Below are 14,122 nucleotides of genomic sequence, written 5' to 3' on the forward strand. Positions count from 1 at the left end.
CAGATGACAGACTTTAAATTTCTAATTACTAAAAATTATTTTTCAACTTGTCTTTGTTGCTAACCACAAGGAAAAACCAGAGTAAGTAAGAGAGAGAGGTGTTATCTGCCCAATATCCACAGCAAGCTTATGACACATGTAAAAAAAGACCTAAATCCTGATATGTGACTTAAAACATTTCCTTGCTCTATCAATAATAAGGTTGATATTCTAAATTTTGCCCTTAGCTTTCCTCACTGTTCTCAATTAAATGAATCTTTCAAAACTTTTAAAATTAAAAACAAAAATATCTTCATATTCCAGTGTCTGGTTCATTCTTGTAATAAAAATGTAACTTGTATTAGCAGTTCAAAACCAAAAATTAGGTGAAATAATAATGTCACCTAAATTTTACAAAATAGATATCACTCAGAAGTAGTACTCTTTGAAAGTGCCTGCAGGATAAAATCAGATCTTTCTCATAACTGAGGCCCTATCTACTAAATGAAGCTCCTTTGCTTTACAAATAAAAAATGTTAACATTGGGACTATCAAACTTCTCTGGTTTTAAGAATAACAGCCTTATGATTTATGTAACCTCTTCGCTCTGAAATGCCCATAACACAAACAGATCTAAAAGCCAATTCCAGATTCTTCTGCTGATAAACCATTCCCAGCTCACTTCTCATTATTAATCCCTTTATTCGACCAAGTCCTAACAGTGGCAGGATGCACTCATCCAACTAAAATAAATATGATTGTGTTCTCTCCAGCATGCTTTTAATTCCAAGCACCCTAAACCAAAGGAGTACTCTTGTGCTAACTAGTTCACAGAGCCAAGGAATCCAGTTTCAGAAATCCAGATAGAAAGAGCGGGTAAACAAGGATGCATTGTTAACAGACTTGTAGCTGTTTGCTTTTCTTGCCAATTATTTGCCTAGCCTCTTCTCTCCATTCTCTCCCAAGATCCAAAAAGTGAAATTCACAGAACTACCAGTGTGCCAACAGAGTAACTTTCTATATTGAAATAAGACACACAGTAAATATTTCAGAAGACAACTAAATACTGTACAATATTTTCTCTGGATTCCAAGTGTGTAGGCTACTTAGCCATCTCTTATCTTTTAATAAATTCAGTTAGACATCCACCTTTAAGCATATTCCAATCTAGCAAATGTTTAGTTTTAAACATCCCTCCATTAACAGAACACTAGACCTGCCAGTAGGCAGAAAACAATTCAATCTATTAGAAAAGATTTAACCTACTGCCACAAACAGTCCATCCAACACTACCCTGCCCAGAAACCCAATATTCAAATACTTCGGACCTAAATGTCCCAAACACCTACTGTAGCCTGATGTGAATCACATACCTGGTATGGGATAAAACTAGTTTTCATGCCCCAGATTGTTTTCTCCCAGAACCATGGACCTATCTTCAAGTTTTATCTATTATACTGCAATGAAAAAAGAAGTATATGGTTGGTCACGTGGGCACTGGCTCATATACCACAATGGGTGCAAATGAGCACAACACTTCCAGGATGTAATTTAACTAGGCAGTAGCTGATGCCTCAATAATAACTATGTATCCTTCACCCAGAAATTCTACATTTAGAAATCGTTATAAGCATATGTAGATTTACCTACAAGGAATGACATCAGAGAAAGTTAAGACAACCTAAATATCTAACAATAGTGAACTGGTTAAAATAAAGTATTTTAATACGATACATATACCATACATATATTTTAATATTTTAACATGTACCATATTTTAATATGATGCATACATCACACAGCAATTAAGAAGAATCAAAGCACATACTTAAATATCTGGAAGATTACTTACAATGTACTGTTACATTTAAAAAGGCAGGTTACAAAATATTATAAACATTTCTCAGTTTCTTCAAACAGGGAAGAAAAAAAATTTGTATGTGAGTGTGCATGTGTTGGTAAAGCGTGAAGAACATTAACAGTGGGCTGAAAATCAGGCTAAATATAAGTTTTAACAGAATAAATTTTGAGGAATATAAGAAAACATTAATATGAGAGATCACTAAAGAACAATCTAAAGCCTTTCTTAGACAGTTGTAACTTAAATTCTTCTGTTTAGAACTATTTAGAACTAGTCTCATAAATACACTTTTCTATTCTAATTGGTACTCTCTTATCCCAATTAAGAAGCACATTAAACATAAAATTATCCCAGTGAGAAAAATGATCAGCATTATATTCCAAGCAGGTATTTTAGTCTCTTTTCTACCTATATGTAATAGCTTCTAATATCTGCACTCCCTTAAGATGAGCCAAAACTCAGATAAAGCATCAAACACATTTTATTTAAAGTTGAGATTTAGGAGCTGGGAGAGTCCAGGGTGACGTTCTTGGGAAGGTCTGAGTTCATGTTTGTATATTCTCAAGTCTGTTTTCTTTCATCTCCTCCACATTCCAAGACCAACAACTGAAAATTTCAGAGACAGGCACTGACAGTGTTTTCCTAGAATCAGCGTCTTTAGGAGTTTAGTTTAAATTACATTTAGAAGATAAAGTTGAGAGCATGCAGATATATGATTCTTGAGTGCTTAGTGTGAAACTAATAAGTTTCTCTTTCTTCATTGCACCTTAAAAGGAAACAAACACCCTTCTTATAAAAGTTTAGCTGATAAAACTTAGATATCAAAGGATGCAGAAAGCCACATTTCTTTCCATCTATTGACTCGGGCATGGAAGAACAATTATTTATTTTCATGTCTTAAAATATAATCACAAACACAAAAGACACAACTAAACCAAAAAAAGAATCACCTAGGGAGCTTTCAAAACACTAAAATACACACACCCTCATCCCAGGCCCTATAGCCAAATAGTCTGTAACAGCTCTTCAAGGATAATTCCTGCCTTTCAACCACATGTATGGTTCTAATAAAGAAAAGCACCATTATTCTTACTCAAAGAGCAAAGAGCTTAAAGCAGAGAAATGTTAACCATCTTTCACAACAACTGCCTCTGCAAAAAATACTTCTTCTGAGAAAAGATTATGCTGTAAATTAAAGAATTATTTTACAACCAATTTTAACATTTTAAACAATTTAAATAAAATTTTAAAAATCTAGGCTAAGAAAAGGACCAATACAAGGGTATTTTTCAAAGTTCGTGGAAAAATGGAATTAAAAGATAATGTGAATCTTTCCACAAACTTTTTGAAGACCCCCTCACACACTGCATTGCTATAATCTAATTGAAAACACTTCAATTCGGTCTAGCATCCACTATAAATTCTTCTTGAGTGATTACTTTTAATGGAGTTAGTAGTCTGTGTTACAAGGCATTCCAAATGAATATTCAGATCAGCCAATAAAATATGAGTATTTTTCCACTGTGCCTTTCTATGTATTACTAGTATTGACTCTGAGGATTCTTAAAAGTCAAACTCATAACAGACATATATGTAAGTAAGTTAGGTAGGTTATATATTCCATCTTCAGAAATGGATCACATAATCTATTTTGGAAATATACTTTAAAAAGGAGAGAGCCTGCTACCAAAACTGCATAGTATCTCACTAGATCTTTGGAGATCAGTTTTATATTTAATTCACCTATTTTTTATGGCCATCCACACAACATGAACCTATTGACAATATAGTTTAACATTCACAATCTGACCACTTCAAAATGCCCTTTACCTCAAAAGAGCTAAGTACATTTTTAGAACCCAGGAAAAGTTCATTATAGCCTTACGTGATCCTAATTTATTTCTCAGACCCATCATTTTTAAACAGAATCCTCTTTTGCATTCAATATTTTTGCGTTACTTGAGGTTTGTTCTTGTTGGTTTTTAGTGTCAGTCAACAACCAATAATCTATTACATGCAAAACCACCACAAAGCACAAATACCTATAGTGGAAACGGTGCTATTCTTAAGAATCAAAATACCTAAATTAAAATTTAATCTCTAGAAATCACTAGACCTCACTTAACAAACCTTAGTTTCTTCACAGAAGACTCTTCAAGTATCAAATTAGACAAGTATTGCCTTCACCCCCCCAACAATTATTAAACAGAAATACAATGAATTACATCTACATTTTTAAAATGAATTACAGAACACTTATTACTAATACAGCATTTTATAATACAGCAATAAACAATCTAGATAAAAGAAAACACACTGTTACTCTCACAGACTAATGAAGTAGTTTAATCTGGCAACCCAAGCAAAAAGTTTAAAAATCTATCTCTTTGACCTGATAATTCCACTCCTTAGAATATGTTTCAAGAAAATTTTTAAAAATCCAGAATACCGACAAGGATTTATAAAGATGATCAACTTCAGAATATTACTTGTCATAAATTATAAACAATCATTATTAGGTATCAAGAAGATCAAGAGTTTTCCTGAAAATTTCATCAAGGTCATCCCTCTCTAGACTTACTTCAACGTTTTATAGTTCCTCCTTGTTTAGCAAATCTGTGTGTGTTACAATATGTATATATAAATAACATATGTATGTTAATGTATATATCGATCATGTTATTTATATATTTTTCACTCCCCACTCCTATTGTTGCATTAAGTTCTCAGTTGAATCCCAGTATGCAATCCAATCATCTACCAACAATGATTTTTTGTCCTTCCTTCTAACCTTTACAATTTTCTCTTCCATAACTGTGTTTGCTAATACTTTTATTACAAAATTAAGTACCAATGTAGTGGGCATCCTTGTCATCTTCCTGTCTTTAGTGAAATGCTTATATTGTATCTCTATTAGTTTATAGATTCTTTTTTAAAAATAATCAAAATTTTGTACAGATAAAGAACAGAGCCACTGAGCAACCACCAGATCTGTTCTCCATAGGTACTGCCTGTTGGGCCATCTGCCTACCTAGCACTCACTCTCCCCTCCCCCACTCCCAGATGGTTACACCTTCCAAAGCTTAGCTAGACCTGCACAGATAGAAAGAAAATCAATTCTGTACGGACTAAAGTCCTTTACGTTTGCTTATATAATCCTAGGCATTCTGGAGCTAAAAAGAGGGACTTAACAGGCCACCAAACCTCATGAGAATTCTAGAGTACAGTATTATCTGCCCGACCTCAAATAAGCGAGGGTCAGAAAGCCAAATTGTCATCTCAGATTATGCCTGGCATACCTAAATTTTAAAACTGGAATAAAAAGAACTGCCTCTTCTCATAGCTCAATGACCTTGGATTTGCTATGAAGATCTACTGTTGCAGCCTCCACATACATACTTACAAAGTATTTACACAATGTCCACTACACAATTAAATGTTTTCTAGCCCTCGGGTTTGGATTTAATATCTCCATCTCCGTTTCCCATGTGTGCTATCTTTAAATTAAATGCCATAACCTTCAACTAATCAAGTTACTGATCTTACTTTCTTTTGTGGTAAAGACTTCAATCTTTTTTTAATGTTGTTCCACTTAAGTATATGATAGAGCAATAACAGCACAAATGAAAGGTTAAACTGTTCAGAATTGGGACACACCACATCAACTCACATTTCATTGTCCAAAGCAAGTCAAATGGCCAAGCCTGGTATCAATGAAGCAGGAAAGTATTAAGTTTTTTTCTGCAAGGACAGGAAATAGTACCACAATGTACCACAAATGATAAATTATATCAACTCATATTGAACTATCCTTGCATTCTGAAAATAAACTACCTGATCACAATGTATTCTTTACACTTTTAATAGGCTGCTAAATACAGTGTGTCCCAATATTTTATTTAGGATTTTTACATCAAGAATCAGAGAAGTTTTTTAAAAAATTATAAAACAAACTTATACAAGATCTCAAATCAATTTAAGAAAAAGGTAAAAATTAACTAATGTTGACATCTTAAAGTTATCTTTTCCTTCTCTAAGTATTTATTATTATTTGCTACACCTATGTTTCCCTTTTCTGAAAGCATGATATACAGTGTTATGTTATAAAAGATACACATGATACATGATACCTACCATCTAACTCACTCATTTTTCTTTAAAAATTTTACTGGACCCATTAAAATTCTAAGCTCTAAATATAACTTTTTCAAATTTCTCCAAGCAGAGATCACAAATACTCATATATATATATATATATCAGAGGTTTAAATTTTCTTCCTGACACAAGTTTTGTTTGGCCCATGCTATATTTCTATTTTTATTTTTTAAATTTTATTATGAAATAATTAGAGATTCACAAAAAGTTGCAATGATAGTAGTCAGAGGTCCTGTGTACCCTTCACTCACCTTCCCCCAATGCTTACATCTTAAGTAACTACAGTACAATATTAAAATCAGGAAACTGACACTAATACAATGTGCATATATACCATCATGAGCCACATGACGTTTTCGTCAACGACAGAGTGCATATACAACAGTGGTTGCAGCAACAGGCTATACCATCTAGGTTTGTGTTAGTACACACTACGACCTTTGTAGATTAATGAAACTGCCTAATTATGCAACATGTTCTCAGAACATATCCCCATCCTTAAGCAACACATGTAGTTCTGTGCCATTTTATCACATTTAGATTCCTGTAACTAACAACACAATAAAGATACAGAAATATTCCATTATCACAGAGTTCTCTCATTTACTCTTTTAAAGTCACCAACCACCCCAACAATCCAATATTCCTAAGCCCTTGACAACCATTAATTTGACACCTCAATCTCTATAATTTTTGTCATTTCAAGAATGTGAAATGACATTCACATTTTGATATTGGCTTTTTTCACTCAGCATAATGCGCTCTTGAAATCCATCCAAGTTGTTGTGTGTACCAATAATTTCTTTTTTTCTGTTGATGAGTAGTATTACATGGTATGGTTATACCACTGTGTGCTTAATTATTCACCTACTATAAGACACTTTGGTTGTTTCAAAATTTTTGCTATTATAGATAAAACTGCTATGAACAATTGCACACAGGTTTTTGTGTGGAAGTAAGTCTTCATTTTTCAGGGGTAAATGACCAGACTTACAACTGCTGACTAATATGGTTAAATGTATTTTTAATTTAAGAAACTGTGAGACTATTTTCCAGATTGGCTGCACCATTTTACATTCCCAACACCAATATATGAGATCCAGTTTCTCTGCATCCTCACCAGAATTTGGAGTTGCCATTATTTTTTATCTTAGCTGTTCTAATATATAGTGATGACATCTCATTGAAGCCTTAATTCACATTTTCTTGATGACTAGTGATATTCAACATCTTTTCATGTGTTTATTTGCCTTCTGTATACCCTCTTTGGTGAAATGTCTGTTCATGTCCTCTATCCATTTTCTAATTGGACTCTTTGCTTTTTAACTATTGAGTTTAGGAGTTCTTTAGATATGCTAGATATGAGTTCCTTGTCAGATATGTGCTACGAAAATATTTTCTCCCAATCTGTAGCTTGGCTTTCATCCTCTTAACAGGGTCCTTCCCAGAAAAAAAGTTTTTAATTTTGATGAAGTCTATTTTATCAATTTTGTTTAAATGGACCATGCTTTTGGCGTCATGTCTAAATACTCTTCTCTAAACCCTAAATCCCACAAATTTTCTCCTGTGTATTTTTCTCTAAGTTTCATAGTTTCATATCTTATATTTATGTCCATTGTCCATTTTGAGTTAATTTTTGTACAGGTATAAGGTTTAGGTCAAGGTTCATTTTTTTGCCTACGATATCCAACTGCTCTAGCACCAGAGACTGTTGTTCTTCCACTGAATTACTTTACTCAGCAGCTTTGTCAAAAAATCAGCGGCTATACGGCTATTTCTAGGTTCTCTCCTCTGTTCCAGTGGTCTGTGTGTCTATCAGTCCGCCAGTACCACGCAGTCTTAATTACAGTAACTATATACAATAGTCCCCTTTACCTGTGGGGGATATATTCCGAGACCCCCCAATGTGTATTTCTAGGGTAACTAGAATGTTACCCGTTTCATAAGCCCTTCTTTCTCCCAAATAACTCAGTCTGAAGTAATTAGGTGGTCTGAGCAAAACCAGCATCTGCATGGGGAGAGGCTAGAGATTGGTTCCATACAGAGTAGGTGATTAACCAAGCAAGCATACTGATGATAATCAGAGCCCGGTTTCATTTATTCATTCATTCATTCATTCATTCATTTAATTGCTGGTTTTTGTGTCCCTTTGCCAATTTCTCCTTTTTCCCCTCTACCCTCCCACCACCACCATCATATCTGTTCACTCATCTTAACAAGTTCAAGGAATTACTGTGATTGTTGTGTCTTCTCCCCACCCCATTTACTTGTTTGTATACTTATTTATTTTTATTAGATCCCACATATAAGTGAGAACATGTGGTATCTCTCTTTCTTTGCCTGGATTATTCCACTTAATATAATTTTCTCTAAGTCCATCCATGTTGCTGCTAATGGTAGTATTTCATTTTATTTTATTTTATTTTTTACAGCACAGTAGTATTCTCTTGTGCAGATATACCACATTTTCCTTACACACTCATCCAGTGTTGGGCATTTAGGGTTGGTTCCAACTCTTGGCTATTGTAAGTAGCACTGCAATAAACATGGGAGTACAGGTATCCCTTCAACATGATGATTTCCATTCCTCTGGGTATATACCCAGCCATGGGATAGCTGAGTCATATGGTAGATATATCTGTAATTGTTTGAGGAACCTCCATACCATTTTCCACAAAGGCTGAACCATTTTGCAGCTCCACCAACAGTTAGGAGGGTTCCTTTTTCTCTGCATCCTTGCCAGCATTTATCATTCTCAGTCTTTTGGATATTAGCCATCCTAACTGGAGTGATATGGTATCTCAAAGTGGTTTTAATTTGCATTTCCCAAATGCTAAGTGATGTTGAGCATTTTTTCATGTGTCTGTTGGCCATTCGTACATCTTCTTTTGAGAAATGCCTATTCAACTACTTCACCCATTTTTTAATTGAGTTACTTGTTTTTTTGCTGTTAAGTTGTTTGACTTCCTTATATATTCTGGATATTAACCCTTTCTCAGATGTATATTTTGCAAATATTTTCTCCCACTCTGTTGGTTGTCTTTTTGCTCTTTTAACTATTTCTTTTACTGTGCAGAAGCTTCTTAGTTTGATATAATCCCATTTGTTTATTTTTCCTTTGGTTGCCTGTGCTTCTGGGTTTGTATTCATAAAGTCTATGCCCAATCCTACTACCTGAAGTGTTTCCCCTATGTTTTCTTTAAGGAGTTTTATTGTTTCAGAACGTAAATTTAATTCTTTAATCCATTTTGAATTGATTTTGGTATATGACGAGAGGTATAGGTCTAGTTTCATCCTCCTACATATGGATGTCTAATTTTCCCAGCACCATTTACTGAAGAGGCAGTCTCTTCCCCAGCGTGCAGTCTTGGTGCCTTTGTTAAAGATCAGATGGCTGCAGGTGTATGGGTTGACTTCTGGATTCTCTATTCTGTTCCACTGGTCTGTGTGTCTATTTTTACGCCAGTACCATGATGTTTTGGTTACTTCAGCTTTACAGTATAAAGTCAGGCAGTGTTATGCCTCCAGCTTTATTTTTTTTGCTCAGGATTGCTTTGGCAGGGTGGGCTTCTCAGGGGTAGGGTCTCACCTGGCTGGGTTCCTGCTCCCTTGGGGCCTCTGGGGCAGCAGGGCACAACAGAGCCTGGTTTCTATAGAAGAAGGGAACTACAAATATAGAAAGGGAAAAAACTACAATAAGCCCTGTAACATTAGACTAGAATTGGAGTTATGAGTGTAAACTCATGGTGTTCTGTATCTGTATATATGTAGAAATAAATGTAAACATATATTCCCTAAATCTGGCAACAAGGCTCATTAGAAGTTCAATGGCTAATTACAGGACTGAAGCAGGGAAATACAAGTTGAATATGGAACATCTTCTTGAGCCAGAGTGTAAAGATGTGCTCAAAGAATATTAAATGAACACAGAAGCCATCTTGAAGCATCTTCCATTGGCCAAATTTGGAAAAATTTGAGCAACAAATAAATTACAGTACCAGATCAACTACTGACTTTAACAGGGATCTATTAGTTCATAAATAAATAGAGTTTGATGAGGAACAGTCTTAAAGTAACTGCCCACAAAATCGTTAATTACAAATGGAAAAGAGTAACTTCATAGTGATGAGGACTGCAAGACACCACCTTAATCAAGGGATCAAAGCTAGTATCACCAGCAATGGGACAAAATGAAATTACATGACACCCAACAGGACAGAATGAGAACACAAGATCACTTCTGTTATTTTCCTGCCAAAAGTTCCTGAGATTAACCTACTTCATGAGTGCTGTGGGTTGAATGTCTCCCCAAAACTTAATCTCCACTGTAACTGTTGAGGGTGGGAAGTCCTATTGTGGTGACTGAAGGCTGGGGTCTTGAAGAAGTGATTAGATTGTGGAACCATGCCCTAGTGAATGGATTAAGGAAGGTCATGGGTGTTGTGGGTGTGGTTTGGAGGGCTTTAAGAGGAGAGTGAATAAGGTTAGTCTCTCTTTACTTCCACCATCTCGCTATGTGAGACCTCTGGGTCACTGTCACCACCACCAGATGTGTTCCTTGACTTTGGACTTCCCTGCCTCAAAAACTGTAAGCAAAAAATGTTTTCTTATAAATTACCCAGTTCTGTGTATTTTGTTATGGGCAACAGAAATGGACTAATACAATGAGGAAACATCAGATAACCCCAATCTGAGGGACAGTCTACAAAATAACTGGCCTTTTTTCAAAACTTTCAAAGTCATGAAATTCAAAGAAAGATGAGGAACCACAGTATCCCAGGCTGAAGGCAACTAAAAAGACATGACAACTAATCTGAAAGCATGATTCTGAACTGGACCCTTTGGGATCCTTTAACTGGCATAACCTAAAGAGAGTTTGAGGATTAGATGGTGGTAAAGTCACAATGTTAATTTCCTGGTTTTAATGGTTATAATGAGTTATGAAGCATGCTTGTTTGTAGGAAACACAAACTAAAGAATTCAGCCATGATGAGACATCTTATTTGCAACTCTCTCTCAAATGGTTCCCCCAAAAACGGTTATTTACACCACTCTTGCAACTTTTCTGTAAATGTGGCACTGTTTCAACTATGAAATTAAATGCGTACCTGAACATAAAATGACCTAGTGTAATCAAAAGTAAACTATTTAAAAAACAGAACTCAGAATATATGTATGTACAGGAAGAAAAGTAAACTTTGACTTCATCAATTTACTAATTTTGGTTATCTCTGTGAAGACTGCATAATTTTATAGTCATATATTATTTTGGACTGATCTAAAGTGACCAGCAAACTAAACTTTGCCACATTAATTCTACACATATGGACATGCCATATGTTCAAGGTTAAATTGTAGCACGTAATTCTTTTGTCACTTTTTTTTTTTTTTTTTTTTTTTTTTCTTTTTCGTGACCGGCACTCAGCCAGTGAGTGTACCGGCCATTCCTATATAGGATCCGAACCTGCGGCCGCTGGGAGCATCGCCGCGCTCCCAGCGCAGCACCCTCCCGAGTGCGCCACAGGCTCGGCCCTTTTGTCACTTTTTATAGTCTATCCCCACCCCACCCCCACTTGCCAGATTCTATAGTTATGTCAACACAGTAGATATGATGAAGAGATATGGAAATCATTGGGTTAACTTAGTTTAATAAATTCTTGGCCAAAAAAATTCCACTTGATCAATCAAGTTGACTTAACTTCTCTAATGAACTGAACTGTTTTTGTCAAATATCAATTTTGTTTCACTCTGGGGTTGAATCTGGCCACACAACAAGTAACTGAAAGTCTTCTCTATGTTTGCTTAGGTCATAAGACTTATGGAATCAAGTGAGTTAGAACTTAACAAGTTTTTAAGTGTAAGCTGGCCGGTTAAATCAGTTGGTTAGAGTCTGGTAGTGATAACACCAAGGTCTGGGCTTTGATTTCTGTACGGGCCAGAAAAAAAAAAAGCAAGCTTTTAAGTGTTATCTACTGTTCATTTTTTAGTATCTTTCATCTACCAATACTCTTCTAGATCAACTCATATAGATTAGAGTATTTTAGTGATGGCAAAAATAAAATGAAGTAAAAGTAAGCTTATAAATTAAATCTTAATGCCTAGATTTCTGGTTATTGGGATGGATTAAAAAGAGTAGGGATTAAAAACTTTAATTCTGGCTTTACCCAAAACTTGTTATGATCAGAAGAAAGGCACTTTATGTGTATCAAATGAGGGAAAAAATATCACTGTGAAACCCAGTAATTCATTAATTACTGATATTAGCAAAGAGCTAATAATACAACTTAGTAACGGTTGCATGTCTACTTCTTTCCACAATAATGTAAACATTTACAAAATAGAAAGAAAGTATCTGAAAACTAACATTGGTATATTTTTGCCTCTTTCCCCCACAGTCCCTCAGAAAACAGGAAGTCATGAATTGTCTATCCCCAATATCATCTATGTAGTGGATTGAATTATGTCTCTCCAAAACTCATTGAAGCTTGAATTGGGTCTCCCAAGTTTTATGTATTAGAAACTTAGCAGTCAAGATGGCAGAATAAACGGTCCCCAGCATCACTCTCTCCCACACATCAACCAACTTACGACTATTAAAAAGCAACAACAGCCAAGCTTGGGCCACTAGAGCTCAGGGGAAGAGGAGGAGAGACCTACAGAGTCCATGAAGGCAGGAAAAGCCACAATGAGAGAAAACATCACTCCCACCATTTCGAGCCCAGGCCACTTCAAGGCTGGAGCTGGTGAGCACATGAAGCAAGAGGTGGCAAAAGACACAGCTGTGCCTTTTGTATGAAGTTGCCTGGAGGTGAGGTGGCAGGGGAAAAGAGGGTCTTAGTGGCCCCCAGACCAGCAAGACCATTAACAGGGTTCCCGTGGACCCACATAGGAGCGAGGAGCCACAGAGAGCAGAATAAAGGAGCCACTCAGAGGCTGGTGAGTCATTGCAAGGGAATGGTGCATGGCCTGCCCCATGGGAAGTGTTTGGAGTGCAGGGGGTGGGAGAGATGGGCCCACCGAGGGAACACTGGGGTACAGCATGGACAGCTGATCTGTCCCCCAAATGGCACAGGACCACTCAGTGGAGACTGTCAGGAATATCGAACTGCAAGTGGTGCAGTTTGCTGAAAAGACTCAGGCCAGACCAGAGTTTCCCTACAACCCAAGTATACCAGACCTCATGAGACCCACAAGTCCATACAAGGTCAACAATTAAACCTTAGGTGCACAAAAAGCCTTCCCTAGGGAATCAGCAGCAATGAATCAATTTAGCTTAGCTCTACTACAGGTCTCCAGTGCTGGTCCCTACAGAAAGTTCCTCCATTTTAGAAGTAAGCAAACAAATTTAGTTCCAGTGCAAAGTTTAAGTGGTAGGAACAGTGAACAATACAACACAGAATTGAAAGAAAAAACAAAATACCCACAGATCAGAGACAAAGTTTGAAATTAACTAGTGAAGGTCTAACACTACCACCGAACACCTATAAAACCTAGAAGGACCAGAAGCCCTCAGGACTTGCAAGCCAGGAAAGGGGAAGGGCTGAGGGCCTCAGCCATGCACCCCTCCCCCCACCGGCCTCCGCAACCAGCCCAGGAATGACCACTGAGCCACCACAGGAAGCACCCCGGGTGGGCTAAGGGCCTCAGCCATGCTCACCCGATATCCACAACCAGCCCAGGAACAACCACAGAGCCGCTGCAGGAAGTGCCCCAGGCTCCCAAGCCAGAGTGGTGGGGGGCAAAGAGCCTTAGCCACACCCTCCCAACATCTGCAACTAACCCAGCAATGATCAAGCTGCCACCAGAAGCCCCCTGGTCAGCCTGGCTGGAATGAGGGGTGTGTCACAGGCCTCGGTCACACACACCCCCTTCCTCCTCCTCCCATCCTACTTCTCTCTCCCTTCCTTTCTCCCCCTCCCCGCAATTGTTTCACAACATCTTAGAATGAGGCATGGAGCCAGGGGAACACAAACACAGCCACAAGTAGGCAAGCTGCCACCACTGCTGTGGGGCCCCACTGGGGTCCTGATGCATGGAGCCAGGGGAAGCTGAACCCAGCTGTAACAAGGTAAAGAGCACACCAAAAACACCATTTCCACACAGGTATCCCAACAAAGCCACCTGTA

At 37.0% G+C, this 14,122-nt stretch overlaps 1 protein-coding gene across 4 annotated transcripts in view; it reads right to left on the bottom strand.

Moving 5' to 3' along the window:
* The window catches only part of EPB41L5 (erythrocyte membrane protein band 4.1 like 5), a 143,690-nt gene that overhangs the window by 110,557 nt on the left and 19,011 nt on the right, over positions 1–14,122 (bottom strand). The gene's annotated exons all lie outside the window — the stretch shown is intronic.

This window comes from Cynocephalus volans, chromosome 1, assembly GCF_027409185.1.
Source record: "Cynocephalus volans isolate mCynVol1 chromosome 1, mCynVol1.pri, whole genome shotgun sequence".
NCBI lineage: Eukaryota > Metazoa > Chordata > Mammalia > Dermoptera > Cynocephalidae > Cynocephalus > Cynocephalus volans.